At 39.2% G+C, this 16,022-nt stretch overlaps 1 long non-coding RNA gene across 1 annotated transcript in view; it reads left to right on the top strand.

Moving 5' to 3' along the window:
- The first annotated feature begins 1,172 nt into the window (after positions 1-1,172).
- LOC125171099 (uncharacterized) overlaps positions 1,173-16,022 on the top strand; it is a 67,031-nt gene continuing 52,181 nt past the window's right edge. Inside the window, exon 1 of the long non-coding RNA XR_007154187.1 lies at positions 1,173-1,371. This is a non-coding gene — a long non-coding RNA (uncharacterized LOC125171099). The remainder of the gene's footprint in view (positions 1,372-16,022) is intronic.

The raw sequence follows: 16,022 nt of genomic DNA, 5'->3' as shown, positions 1-16,022 counted from the left end.
AGAGCTACATAGCCTTGCTAATTGAACCCACGGCCAGGCAGATTTCCCTTATCCAATCACAGGCATTGCTGGATAAGAGCAGCACAGAGGGGCAGAAGAGAACCCCTCCATGAAGACAGCCTTATTATAAGAGAAAAGAAAGGGGGCTGAACTGTGCATGCTCACTTGATCCTTCCCAAATTTATATAAGTTATAGTAGTCGCCCCTTATCTATGGGGGATCCGTTCCAAGACCCCCAAGTGGATGCCTGAAACCGCGAATAGTATCGCACCCTATATGCTGTTTTATCCTATAAATACATACCTATAATAAATTTCAAGTTCTAAATTACACACAGTAAGAGATTAACAATAACTAGTAATAAAATAAAACAATTAGAACAATATACTATAATAAAAGTTACATGTCTCTCTCTCTCTCTCAAAATGTCTCATTGTGCTGTACTCACCCTTCTCGAGCTGATGTGAGATGATAAAATGCCTGCGTGATAAGATGACGTCAGGGGAATGACGCAGGCGTGTGACGTAGCCTCAGACTACTCCTGACCTTCTGCGGATTCCAGATGGAGGATCGTCTTCCTCCTGACCAGCGCTGACCACAGGTAATTGAAACCTCCGAAAGTGATACCACATGTAGGTGGGACCTTCTGTATTTCTGGGACAGGGTGAAACGGGTGGAGCGAGGCCAGCATTGCCCCTAAATTGCCGAAACTAGAAGAGTTCTCTAAACCGACTTCTCTAAATCGGAAGAAATTTTTGGGAACGAGGGAAGAAGTAGTCTCTCCCCCGCCCCCACCCGGTATCTACAACCAGAAAATAAACCGAAAGCCCTAAGTAATGCAAGGCCATATTACATTAATCTATTGCCAAGTAGTAGGATCAATTCCTAAAAAGTGTCCTGTTTAACAAAAGTTAAAATTCTATTTAAGCATAGCTTGAGGCATAAAAGTTCTGGAAGGCATCTGGATCCCAAGCAAAGCATATAATAACTGTCTCCAGTAGAACATCTCTCACCTGAATCATAATCTAAATCATTCAAGGCATACTGTTGCGGTGTGTTATGTCTCTAAAGGGCTAGACAAATCTCTTCCCCTAATTAGTTTGAAACAAATTAAGGAATGCACACAGATGCCAGATAGGAATTAAAATACCTGCTTTTCTACCAGTAGAGATGCAATAGAGACTATGGCTTGGACCTGCGTTCAAAATTAAGCTTCTCACTCATTTTCTGCAAAACTGGACCAGCCACCCCAAATTGCCCGTGCCCTCTGCACAGGAACAGAGCCTGCCCAAGTAGATGTCGGTTTGGAGGCAGAGAAATGGCAGGAGAAGAAAGAAAATTCCAGTGTTTTCACTCAGTGAGAGAAGTAAGGTAGGTCATATTGTTAAAGGGATGCTTACCTCTGTATTTCACTGTCAGCAGTAAATGAACACATGATGGCAAATCCTTGCCATCTCACCAAGAGATAAATCATTCCTCTTTGTACATGGAGGAGTTAGCAAAAAGTGAAAGAGAGTATAGATGCCCCTACCTCATATTTTCAAAAGTGTAGAATGTGGAAAGAAGGAAAAAGTCATCTTCCTTACATATTTCTGTGATCTGCAAAGTCAGATTCTGGTGTAAGCATTGCCTTTTGTGTTGGGTGTGAATTTTAGTCTGTATTTTCGCGTGTGCAAGAAATAGAACTTGTTTGTTTTTTGTGTAACTCATCCTAATTCTTTTTATAAGAGGAAAGTAACCATTTTCACAATTTGCTCTCGTCCCACTTTACATATGCTAATCTGGATTAATTACCAAGAGTTCCCCTTTTCACCTTCAAAAGTGTCCTTATTTGGGGGTGCCCGGCTGTGAACGTTCAGTCAGAAGAGCGTGTGACTCTTGATCTCAGGGTAGTGAGTTCAAGTTCCATGTTGGGTGTAGAGTACTTTTTAAAAGTACCCATATCTGAACTATAAATTATATAGTCTTCATAATAAGAAGCCTATTCTAATGGGTGGTAGATTAATGCCCTCTGTCACTTTCACACTTCTCTCTGGCACACTGAAATCAGTCTTCTGCTCTTATGTAACCCTGGTGCCACAAAAGACGCAGCTTCCTTGCTTGGGAATCATTCTACTATCCTTGCCCCTCACCAGGACACGTGAAATTTTGTAAAACTATCCCCCAGGTCTTGCCGTTTCCTTGGGCTCCATCAGGAAACAGGCACGACATGCCCTTGCTTCTCTCAGGGCCCACCAGATCATCTGGGGGTTTGTGCTGACTGCACCCACTCCCAGCAGAGTTTGGCCCAAGAAGGAAACACAGGATCTACTAGTAGGTGGTCAATTAGTATAGTTATTATCTTTATCATGATCTGTTATTAAGTCTCCACTTCATCATCTACCAAAAAGTATGATAAAATCTATTTTCTCAGTTGTAGTGAAGTTCAAAGAGGTCAGCATTTATCAAAAGCAAATTACAATGTATATTTAAATACTGTTTTCCTTCTGTGAATTCTTTGAGGCAAGTAACCATGTTTTCGTCTTCATTTTTATCCGTACCATGTCACTAGTACACAGTGAGGTCAAATAACATTTTCAGTAAAAAGATCACCTAAAACATATATAAAACAAGCTTATAATATGAGTGAAAACATTTCCCATCAACATCAGCAGGAATGATGTCATGTAGACATTTATAGTCCCAAGAATTGAATACAGTGATAAAGATATAAAGGAAAGTAGTAAATATTTTTGGGGTGATTGATTTATTTTATCCCAATATGCTTAATTGGCCATCTATGGTGCTTGAAACAAGAATAGGACTTCAAGAATGCCTAATTTGTCTTGTAGAAATAATGAAAACATCAAGTTCAGAAAATCACTATAATATTTAGGAAGTGTTATTGCCAGATAGGAAGTATATTAAGTTAAAACTATGTCAAGGAGACCAAAAAATACAGTGGCAAAGGGAAAAAAGGAAATAAATTTCTCTATCACATTTCAGAAAAGTCATGCTGGTGGCTCTGCTTTATAAACTCATTCAAAGACCCAGGTTCTCAGGATCTTGGTTCTCAGGGGTCCCTCAGGGGTCTTCATGGGCATGGAAGAGATTGAATGGCAGCATGTCTGTGAGGAGGGGATATGGCCCACAAGCAGCCCCATCACCTCTGTTCACATTCCATTGTCAAGAACTTAAACTGGGAAGAAAGGGAGACCAGATTTTGATAGGCAGCTAACAGACCTAATTATAATAATAAAGACATTTTTGTCTCAAATAGGCTAACCCAGGTTAACTTACAAGTAAAATATAGCCAAAACAACACCTTTGCAGGCCAGAAAAGCAAAGGAGTTGCTCTTCCTCTGCACAATTTATTTATATCCACCAGTTATAATTTGCCAACTGTATACAGTATATAGTCAGTAGACGGTGGGAATTTATTTTATAAGTGAAAAAATAGAAGCTAGTCTATAGAAGCTAGAGGAGACTCTCTAGGAGTCTCACAGAACCAAAAGTCATAATAAAGAATATTGTTTGACTTAGCCTTATATAAAACCTACTAAAGGGGCGCCTGGGTGGCTTAGTCGGTTAAGCGGCCAGCTTCGGCTCAGGTCATGATCTCTCAGTCCGTGAGTTCGAGCCCTGTGTTGGGCTCTGTGCTGACAGCTCAGAGCCTGGAGCCTGTTTCAGATTCTGTGTCTCCTTCTCTCTGACCCTCTCCTGTTCATGCTCTGTCTCTCCCTGTCTCAAAAATAAATAAAACATTGAAAAAAAATTTTTTAAACCTACTAAAAATGGGAGAAGAGAAACAGTAACTGAAAGTATCTTCTTGTAGAATCCATCTTAGTTAGGATTTCTAACTTGAAGTAGTTTATAAAACTGAACACCAAAACAAAGGGGCAAACAAAATGTCAGTAATAAATAAAAATGACAAGGACTGAAGGTCCTAATAACAAGAACCTTATTATGATTTAAAATAATAATACAGTATTATCAACTCTTATTTAACCTGCTAAACAAAGCATGGAAAAACATGCAAAATGATAATAAAGTACAAATTTTCAAGTTAGGGATTGTTGTTCCCTTTCACCCTGTTCTCTGAACGAGATTAACAAGGTGTTCGATGTCCATATTCTAAGCAGGAGAACAGAAAACAGAACAGATTGTCAGTCCCTAAACAATGGCCAAATGCTAGAATATATATATTTCTTTAGGCAATATATTTTTTTTTAATTCAAAAGTTGAAGTAATAAAGATTTGAAATTTGGGAAAATGAATCCTGTAGAATATTAGAAGAGCAATGATTCATAGATTCATAAGGTTTTATTTTAACATAGTTGTGAATTAAATGTACATTTAATAACATTTATAACTATGGCAAGTCACCACAAGCTTTGGGTTCTAAATTCTTTCTCCTTCACAGTAGAATTTTTATGATCATTTAACTTATCGATACAATTTTTTAAATGACTAGGAATTCACCAAACATATTCAGGTTCTATAATGTAATGAGGAAGCTTAAAAGGTCTACTTAATTTGAGCATCACTGCAGTGACTACACCTGACAGGTGAGTCCACCTGATTCAGAGAACCCTCATTAGCAGTAGTTGAAACACGCTTTAAACTCAAGACTAGTGCCCAGCACATGGTAAGCACTCAATAAATGTAGCTCTTATTCATCACAGTATAATCATATGCCCACATCAAGAGAACATGCCCTATTGATAACTAATTTCTCTTCACAGAAATATTTGTGAAAACCATAAAAAGACAATCTTTTCTAGATCAGATCAGCCCTTATTCTTATAATCCACTTTAGTCCATCTCTGGCTGACCTCTGTATAAAAACTGCCATTATCTAAGAACTCTGAAAGTAGTCTGTGTTCACAGTTGCTCAAAGTTCTATAAAGAGCAGAGTTTTCCTCAACTGTCATTCTCTCTCCGAATCTGTTAACTACTGTACACGCCTCAGCAAAGATCAGCTGAAATGGAATCATCTGTTGTTGCCCATTGCAAGCTTCTGTGCTCTGAGTTATTGGACAGGGAGTTGTTGGGTTTTTTAAATGTTTTTCATGTTTAATTTGTTTTTGAGAGAGAGAGAGAGTGTGAGTGAGGGAGTGGGAGGGGCAGAGAGAGGGAGACACAGAATCTGAAACAGGCTTTGAGCTGTCAGCACCGAGCCCAACACAGGGCTCAAACCCACAAGTGGTGAGATCATGACCTGAACCAAAGTTGGATGCTTAACTGACTGAGCCATCCATCCGGGCGCCCTGTTTGGTTCTTTTTAATATACTTTATGTAACAAAAAATATAGTCTCCACTTTGTGCTGGAGATAGAAATCTTAGTTCATGATTAGGTGTAAAAAATTATAAATTTAGTTTTTAACAATTTATTTAATCTTTTGTATCATATCTTGACATGGGAAAAGAAACACAGACTCCATAAATTTTTCTCCTTTTGTCAAGTGACATACAATGCCCAATGAAAAGTGGATTCTTATAGTGCACATCTTTTGGTGGTTGATGTGGGGGAGGGGTGCTTAATCCAATTTTCGATGTCACGTGACCACAAAAGTACTTACACAGATGTATGTCATCCCATCTTCCTTGTCAATCTATCCAGGTTGTCCAACAATGTTCCTTGTTTCTGTCTGGTCCCCGCAGGAACTTAGCTGTCTCTATTCCATCAGTGACATACTTGAGGCCATGAGAATTTCCACAAGGCTAACCAAGTTCCCAGATCCCTAGATATGACCCTGCTGTATCTTCCCCAGGGCCCTTGGAGGCATCTTCCCAGTAAGGTGGGTATGGGGTCCTTCTCAGTCAGGTCTACCACTATCCATACACTTGTCACCTTGCCTTGGGCTCTCTCCTCTCTGGCTTAGCAGAAACTCCTGGACCCTAAGTTGCTCCTCACAGATCTTTGTGTTTTGTTTGTTTTTTAATTGGTGGACTCCTTTCCACTCCCACACAAATATGTGGACTTTTGGAACACCTGTTATTTTACAACTTCAGAGGTTCCCTGGGTGAAATTCGAAACTGGCCCCCATACACAGAAGGAAAGGAGAGCCCTGAGGAAGAGGCAGACCACCCCAGATTGGTAGGTGGCAGATTTAATAAGCAAGGGAACTTACAAGACTGGTAAGATGAGTAGGTTGCCACACCAGCCTTCCAGAATCTTGAAGGTTTACACAGCAGCTTTAACACAATTCAGTCACATTATACTATCTACATGATCTTAACAACACATTACTCTGTCAAGACTGTGCCACTGAAGCTGCTTCTAGTGTGGAAATAGTATGTGGAATGTACATTCCAAGGAAGGAGGGAGGGAGTGAGGAGCCCCTGATTCCTAGGTCCAGCTCGAGGGTCAACTGAAGGTCACATCTTCTCCATGATCACCTCCAACAATGTGAAAGCCAAGAGGCTTCAGGTTCCTCAGGAAACAGGCACTAAGAAGGAAATGTGGGGAGTGCTCTCAGGAATAATATCTCTTAAGTATCAAAGGGGAGCAGGATTGAGTAAAGGAAGAGTTCAACAGGATGCAGGTGTAACAGAGGCCACAGCTGATCTGACAGAAAGCTCAGAAACAGGTGCATCTCTTCAGAGATGCCCTAAATTAAAGAAAAGGCTGAGCTTCAAGCCCTCTCACCAGCAAGTCATTGGATAAGAGAGGGACTTCACCTTGGACAAGGCTGCTCCTTTTGGTCACAGGCAACTCCTAGAGCCATGGATAATCTACATTCCCAGGAGCTAAGGTAGGAATAAGCATCTCAGTCCTAAAGAGGGATCTGCTTCATCAGAAGTTCTCAAACTTGAGCAGAATCAGAATCACCTAGAGATAATTATTAAAGCACACATTGCAGGTAAAACCCAAGTCTGATTCATTAGTTGTGGGTTGAGGTTAGAGTATCTGCATTTCAAACAAGTTCCCAAGTGTTGCTGCTGTTGTTTTGGGTCACCCTGTAAGGGTGGACTCCAGGGGTGCCTGGAGTGGCTCAGTCAGTTAAGCATCCAACTCTTGATTTTGGTTCAGGTCACGATCTCCCGGTTTGTGAGTTTGAGCCCCATGTTGGGCTCTGTGCTGATGACATGGAGCCTGCTTAGGATTCTCTGTCTCTTTCTCTCTCTCCCTCCCTTCCACTCTCTCTGCCCCTCCCTGACTCACATGCATGTGGCACTCTCTCTCTTAAAGAAAAAAAACAAAACCAAACACTGCACTCCACTATTCCAAGCTTGCTCTTTTTTCCATCAGCTGAGTAAAGAACACCTTGAAAGTCAGAAAGTCCAAAGAAGATAAGGGTGAATGGAGAATGAGAATCTATTTTTCAAATACTATCCTGTCACAACCCACTGGGATAGAACGTATTTTACTCATTACAGTTGATCCTTGAACAACACAGGTTTGAACTGCACAGGTCCACTTATACACAGATTTCTTTTTCTACAAAAAGCTTTATTGTTTCCCCTTCACCCACACCTTGGGAGAAGGCTCCTGGGTAGCTAAAAAGCTGGCTAGTGGATGCAGGGAGAGGCTCAGGCAGAAGCCCTGGCCCCAGGGGGAGGCCTGAGGGGGTCCTTTGAGGCTGCTGAGCTCCTAGTCATCCTTGAGAGGGAGCATCTGGAAGAGAACAGCGCCCTGGACCTAGGAGGGTCCAGCCTGCTGAGGTGAGTCAGGTGGGCGCATCCTCTTGCTGAGTTTCACCTCCTCACCTGGGAAGCAGTTCTGCAGGAAGGGAGGAGCTGGGTGTCTATGTCAGTAGAACCCGTCCTGCAGCTCCAGAAGGGGCTACTTGAGGCTCTTTTTCAGGACCATGGGGGCTCCTACAGCATCTGGGATTCAGCCCCACACATCTTGGGACAGATTCTACTTGTCCTTTAAGAAGACATAAATGCATGCTAGTTTTGCATCATCAAAAGATGCTGGGAACCCTCATGCTTCTCCCCAGCCAACTCAGGAAGAAGTGGTTCATACCCTCCAGAGCCACAAATTGTAGGAGGCCCACAAATGTGTGTTGAGCAGGCATCTGACTGCAGCCTCCACCTAGGTGGAATAATTCTGATAAATCTGGAGCTCAAAAACCAGTGTTGGCTTGTCCTTGGGGCAAAGAGTAGCTGAGAAGATGGTTCTGAAGGTTGTGACTAGAAAGGAAGTTGGAGGGTGGCCAGAGATTGGAAGAAAGGGTGTCCTTGGGTCTGTTCTGTCCAAACACTGTGGAAACAAAAGACAAACTCAGGACTGTCAGGAGTTCTGCCTGTTAGTAGACTTTTTTTTTTTACGAGATATTACTATAAATGTGTTTTCCTTATGATTTTCTTAGTAACAATTTCTTTTCTCTAGCTTTATTGTAAGAATGCAGTGTGTGATAATATACAAAATATGTGTTAATCAACTGTTGATGTTCTGGGTAAAGCTTCTGGTCAACAGTAAGTTATTAGTAGTGAAGTCTGGGGGAGTCCAAAGATATACCCAGATTTTTTGCTACACAGAACTTGGCACCTCTAACCCCTGTGTTGTTCAAGGGTTAATTTCCTGTGGGGTTCTTTATATTTAGTTGTTTTTCTCTTCTGTTAATTAAATGTTCTTTGCTATATGATTATTCTTGCTGTCAACTTGTCTCCACACTGGAAGCAGTAACTCAACATTACCCCCATTCTAATCCACTCATTCATTTAGAAATTATATACTCTGCCCATTATGTTCATTTGTTATGTCTGAATTCTCTAGTATGAAAAGTTTTGTGCAATTTAATTAATAAGTGAGTTATGGCTACACATAGAGATAGGAAAAACCACAGGCACAAACCCTGTGTGGGGGCTAGGTGACTGCAGGTGTGGCTATAAATAACAGAATGACCCTTAAACAGGAAGATAATGAGGTTCATAAACAAGCCTAACACCGTAGCACACAACATGGAGTGGAGTGTAGGGGACTGGACATACGTTTCTTGTGACACCCAGAGTTGGTTGGGTTATGATCACGCTGATAGGTAGCAAGTGGACCTCATGAGGGACTTGTGTTCATTTTCTGTACTACAAGCACTCAAGTCAGTGAAGCACATTATACCTGAGGATTATGCCCAGATTGAGGCAAGGGCTGTGAAAAGTCCTGGTTCCCTCCTTCCCACCCCAATTTCCTGCACACTCTTCTACATGAAATTGGTGTTTATTTATGACATTTTGCCTTGGTTTTTGCCTCTCATGACTGCCACTTGTCATTCTTTTTAATACTTTCAGTGCATAAAATTGTAGTTATTGGTGGTAAAATCGTAAGTTTTCCTTTTTATTTCCCTCTGCAAAGGTCCAAATCCTTCAACTCTTTACATATAACCATCTAGGGTCATATACATTTTTCTGGGCATTATGGACAAAGAATAATGTGTGAAATTTGGAAATGGCTTATTACTAATTAAAGAAGATGTTTAAAAAGCAGAAAAATAATGTCTATGAGGAAATATTCTGAAAACCAGGACTATTTAAAATGGAAATTAAAGTTTAGGGATTAATAATCTTCTTCAAAGATATAAAGGGCATCTAATTGAGGGATGGAGGAGGAAAGCAAGGATAAACCCTCAATTTCTACTAAGAAACAAGGATAATATAAACTAGATAGAAAGTTTTTTTTTACCTAGGAGACTATTCGACATTAATTGGGCACATGAAAAACCTGTATCATCTCTTTTCCTGGGAGGGTCTAATCAAAACAGTATCATATTTCAAAACAGGATTAGATCTGGTCCTATCAGAATACAAAGATGACCTCCTAAGTTCTCTTCTCACCCTAAGATTTTTATCTTTTATGATAGCAGTCAGAGACATTCTGATGAGCAAAATTGATTTCTGGCAAAGGACATATCTCCAAAGAACCATTTTTCATGGCTTTGTATATAATTTTTATTGATGCCATAATCTTCAAAGAATGAAGAGATGGCTCCCTGAATTGAAAATCCTTAGGCTGCTCTAGCTGTTTGGAAGGATTTACATTTCTGTGATGTTCTGAAGTTCTTAACTCATTGTGACCCCAATCTAACACTTACATGCAACCTGGTTAACAATAAGAGTGTGAGACTACACTCCAAAAATATTTGAAAATATTAACTTTATGACACAGAATTTTCTTTTTCTCATATTAGTTTATTTTCATTCATAGGGTTTTATAAGGATGAGGTTAATCAGGTAGAGAAAATCAGAGAAGCTTGGACTCACTCTAGAGAAAATTTGAAGAATGTCAGATGTATACTTTTGCCATCTCAAAATACAGTCACCAATGGGTACTAGAATGAGGGATAGAAAGTAGAAGAAGCGAGAGAGACACCAAGGATATAATTTCTCTCAATCTAGAAGTTCCCTTGAGCCCTTTTGTATGTAGCAAAGTTCTACTGTACCATTATATCCCAGGTAAAATACCACCTTGTCTGGGAAGCCCATCACCACTCCTACTATAATTTATATAAATTAAACTCAGATACCCCTGAGTTTAAATCCTTAAATCCTTATTGTTATCAACAAATAATATCTATAAATACTTGACCATTTTACTTAACATCTCTTAATTTCAAAATAAAATTGGCTCACATATATGTGAAAAAGTTTAGGACAGTGTCAGACACAGAATTCATCAAACATCAGTTTCTTCCCTCAAAATACTGTAATGGGTCATATTGGCACCCATGCAATGTGTGCCAAGAATGTACAGGTATTAAACACATTTTTTTAAATCTCTAAAGTTCAAAAAACACTGAATGTCAATCATCTTAAAAGATACTAGGAATTGTTCTTAAGAGTATAAAATGTTCATCATGATCTTAACCTCTGGCATAAATGAAAGTTCTAAGTAAACAAACAATTATTAGCTAAAACTGAAGACAATCTATAATTTTACAAAATTTACTGGTATTCCATACCCTGAGCTAATTTCTGGGAATTTGTGTCTGAAAGAGAAGTACAAAGGACTGAATGTTTGTGTTTCCCAAAATTCATATGTTGAAACCCTAATTCCAATGTGATGGTATTTAGAGGTTGGGCATTTGAGAAGTGATTAGGTCATGAGAGTGGAGCCCTCATAAGCGGGAATAGTCCCCTTATAATAAGGGGTCAGAGAGGTCCCTTGCCCCTGCTGAGGTGTGGGACACAGAGAAGATGGTCCCTGAGGAAGAGAGTATTTACCAGAAACCTGACCATGAGATTACAGAGCCTGCTTCTCTTCATCCTGGACTTATAGCCACCAGAACTTTGAGAAATATGTCCGGGGTAATTTTTTTAAATATACTTTTTAAGTTTATTTATTTATTTTGAGAGAGAGAGAGAGAGAGAGAGAGAGAGAGAGAGAGAGCATGAGTGAGGGGGGGAGGGGCAGAGAGAGAGAAAGACAATCCCAAGCAGGCTCCGTGCTGCTAGCACAGAGACCCACATAGGGCAAGAACTCATGAACCATGAGATCATGATCTGAGCTGAAACTAAGAGCTGGATACTCAACTGACTGAACCACCCAGGTGCCCCTCAACATTATTACATTTTTAAAACATCATTTTATTCGTTGTCAAATGTGCCTTTATGCATATATAATTATATACTCACTCTTTTCTTTGTTTCTTAGTTTCCAAATTTTCATTTCATAAATACTCATTTAAAGAAATGTTTTAGTTTAATTAAAAAAAAAGAGAAATGTTAAAAGTCCAGTTACCATATTGAAATTTAAAATAATGGAGCTTATTGGTTTCCATACGACACTCAGTGCTCATCCCAACAGGTGCCCTCCTCAATGCCCGTCACCCACTTTCCCCTCCCTCCCAACCCCAGCAACCCTCAGTTTATTCTCAGTTTTTAAGTCTCTTATGGGTTGTATGGAAACCAATTTGACAATAAATTTTGTATTAAAATAAAATAAAATAATGGAGCTTAGTCTAAATGATACCATCAAAACAACTTAAAATTTTATTGAATTACCTTATTTAATAAATTATAGAGAATTATCTACACACAATAGTTCACCAATTGTTTTACAATAAATTTGTTACTATTTTACAAAGTCTAAGACTAAAACCAGAGAAGTCAAACATTTATAAATTACACTTTTTTTTGTTTGATCCCAAACTACTACTCCTTATTAGGGAAGAGATCAGGGAATCAACGTGGTGATGAAAGAAATGTGGAAGCATATATCACTATTATAAGTCTTTTACTTTAAAATCACCCTGAGAGATGTACCATAACTTGGTAGCAACAAAGCATGAAAGAATGATCCAATACTTGGTATGCTCAAATACCCTAGGAAGTTTCTTTGGTAACTAAGTTAAAGATGTATCCTTCTTCCTGAGAAACTTAACAGAAACCCATGGGGGAGGGGAAGGAAAAAAAAAAAAAGGTTATAGTGGGAGAGAGCCAAAGCATAAGAGACTCTTAAAAACTGAGAACAAACTGAGGGTTGATGGGGGGTGGGAGGGAGGAGAGGGTGGGTGATGGGTATTGAGGAGGGCACCTGTTGGGATGAGCACTGGGTGTTGTATGGAAACCAATTTGACAATAAATTTCATATATTGAAAAAAAAAAAAGATGTATCCTTCTGCTTAGACTTCAAGGCCCTCAAATGTAGCCCTAACAATCCTCTCCAGTCTTGTCCTCCATATCTTCCCTGTGCATACCCATCACTCTAACAACAACAAATTATTTGGCATTTCCTGACATGCTCCAGGCTTTTCCACTTGCATCTCTACACACTGAAACCTTACTCTTCCCTTCCCTCAAGGCCTGAAGCCCTTTCTAATAGCTCTCATTTGGATATGGTTTTGTTTCCTTTTTACTTTCGCAGTACTTTTCTTCTCTCCTGTGGCACTTACCTTGTTCTGTAGAGTCTTGTAGTATAGTTCAGTGTATATTTGCCATTTCTGATTGGATGGCAAATTCCTTAAGGGTGAAGACTTTGTTCAATTTAGTATTTCTTTTTTCATCTTCCCATTAGTTCTCACTCAACATGGAAAACGTAGTTCTTCAATACCTATTATGTTGCATGTTGCAGGCCCTGTGCGGGGCTGTGGAGATGGAATATTTAGTGAGCAGGAGGTGGTTCCTGTCCTAACAAAGCTTATTCCAGACATCAGAGGATAAAGAAAAGTAAACAGGAAATCAAAGTAATGTGGAAACACGTAGATGTTAAAGCAGGACATGGCAAAAATACCAACCAATCTATAGTGGGGGAGATGAGACATACTGTTCCTGAGAGAAGGAACAGAGTTAAGAAAGAACCTGGAGTTGAGGGTGCATGTGGTTTCAAAGAGCTGAAAAAAGTACAATATGGCTGCAGCATAAAACAGAAGATGGTATGTCCTTCTCCATAGCCTCTGTTTTATGGACCATGAGGGCTTTGCTTATGAGGGCCATGTCATTGAGGCCCTCATAAATAAAGCTAAGAAGTTCAAACTTTATTCTGAGATCCCTGGAAGTTGTTAAAGACATGACCTGATGTTTATTTTTTGAGACAGAGAGACATTGAGAGAATGTGAGCAGAGGAGAGGCAGACAGAGGGAGACAGAATCTGAAGCAGATTACAGGCTCCAAGCTGCCAGCACAGAGCCTGACATGGGGCTCAAACCCATGAGCCGTGAGATCATGACCTGAGCCTAAGTCAGACGCTTAACCTACTGAGCCACCCATGTGCCCCATACTCTGCCTCAGTTCTAAAACAATTTGATTTAGCTAAAATACTTGCGGTATAATATTTGCAAATTAGCATATTTCTACTTTCAAGGAGAGTTTTCAGAATACAAGAAAATCAGACATGTTGTACTGAAATCAAAGATACATACAACCTGAACACATTTCATGTCAAAAACAAAACAAAACACTAGACACATAAACATATAACAACACCACATGATAAGCTTTAAGCTTATTGGAGTTTTTTTAATGAAAAAGGTACACTTTTTAACACTTTCTGTCAGACTTTATTTTTTTTAAATGTTTATTTATTTTTGAAAGAGAGAGAGACAGAGTGTGAGTGGGTGGAGGGCAGAGAGAGAGGAAGACAGAATCCGAAGCAGGCTCCAGGCTCTGGTCTCTGGGCTATCAGCACAGAGCCCGATACGGGGCTTGAACTCATAAGCCGTGAGATCATGACCTGAGCCGAAGTTGAACGCCCAGCCGACTGAGCCACCCAAGCGACCCTCTGGCAGACTTTTCTACAACACCAGAACACTCGTTAAAATCCTTTAAGCAATAGTCATAAAGGGATGTACAGTATACATGAAAATATATAAAATGTTTTGCCTTTCAGAATTCCCCTTGAAGAGAAGATTTGTTGGGGATAAAAAAAATACCTCGATAAATCATTGAGCCACCCCAAAGTCCTAATCAATTAATAAAAAATGGTTACTAAAGTGCTTCTGCAGAACAGAATGTAAGGGAAAGCACTTGGTTGCTCTAAGGAGAAGAGAGGTATAAGACGAAGATAAAGAAGGCAAGAAAATTATGCAGAGAGATGAGGTAGTGGCAAAAGCAGGTGATGTATGACATGATTTCATACCATCACTCGTCCTCAGAAAAATAACTAACTTCACAAAATCTTGATGTGAGTAGGTTTTGGGTTGTGTTTTTGGTTTGGGTTTTTTTTTTTTAACCAAGGGGAAGCTAAGTTTTACGCCCAAAATGAGTGAAGCAAAACAGGTATGATAAATACAACAAGCATGTAAAACCTGAGAGACAAAAAGACTTTAGTTGATATTAAGTTACATATTATATTTTTCAATGGACCAAAATGTCCAGGGATTATTGTATTCAAAATAAAGTCTTCTGGTTGCTAGTAATGATAAGGTGAATAGTGCTTTTAAAATTAAAAAAAAAAAAGAGTTCTTCTTGTGTGTTGAGATTTTGAAATATACTTGTTGGAATATTCCCAAAGATACAAATCAGAACAGAAGAAGGACTGCTCATGGGGAGCCTCTAAGTAAATGAGTTTCTAGAAAAATGAATCTACTAACAGTAGTTCTGTTCTTTTTACTTGCTAAAGTAAAGCTGGAGCTTAACAGTCTTTGAAGAAGTTACATGTTTATCTACCGATAATTTCTACATCAAACTATTATCAAACTGTCAAGATTCACAAATTTCAGGAGAACATATTATGTCAAGCCCAGAGAAAACCAAAATATCTATGCCAAAACTTGCCAAGAAGGATAATGTGACTTACAGATAAAAGGAGATACACAAGGAAAAACAAGTGTTTCTTTTCATTCAGTTGCTTAATTAAATGGCTTTTCCAGTTTAAATGGTAGAAGGAGGAAACATCCCTGTTTAGTCAGAAAATTCAATACAGAAATAGCAAATTCAAACACGATTCATATCAGTATACCATCTAAAAGAGAGCAGTAGTTGAAGTTGTGGACATGTAGAAGAAACTCTCTGAACATTGGAAAGGTCATTTCTCTCAATTTTTCACCAATACAATGTCCATCTGAGGTAAATAGAGCAGCATAAATCTTGTATTTACAAAGATAATTCTCATAGCACAAAGGTGATCTGAGAAACGGTAAGTCTGGGATATTAGGAGACTGTTAAAATAAATCAAGCAGTTCTCCTCTTAGCTAAGATCAAGTCAGAGGTACCAGGTTTACCTTCCCACCTAAAAAAACTCAAAAACTAGGTGAAATATATGAAACAACACATGTGTAAGAGGAAATTACTTGAAGCCAGGAAACAACTATCTAAAATAATCAGAGAGAAAAGTTCCTATTGGTCACATGAGGCTGAAAGAGTGACTGTTGCAACCAACCAAGCTGGAAAACGTCATACTACAAGGAACATTGGACAGAATTCTCAAAAGGATCCTGCCTTGGTTGTGGTGAATAATTAGCCCATGATTAAAAACAGCCCTGGTACTGCCTAACAAGTATTAATAGCAAGACCCAAAGGATCTAATCATTTTCAAGTAACTGTCTCATAACAAAGCTCAGAAGTATTTATAGGAACACAAAAATATCTAGCACAATACAACAAAATAAAAGCAAAATGACTATCATTCAATCAAAAAATACCAGGTATACAAACAGAAAAAC

This window comes from Prionailurus viverrinus, chromosome B4 (genome assembly GCF_022837055.1).
Source record: "Prionailurus viverrinus isolate Anna chromosome B4, UM_Priviv_1.0, whole genome shotgun sequence".
Taxonomy (NCBI): domain Eukaryota; kingdom Metazoa; phylum Chordata; class Mammalia; order Carnivora; family Felidae; genus Prionailurus; species Prionailurus viverrinus.
Note: the sequence above shows the minus strand (reverse complement) of the source record. Positions and strands in the feature narration are given on the sequence as shown.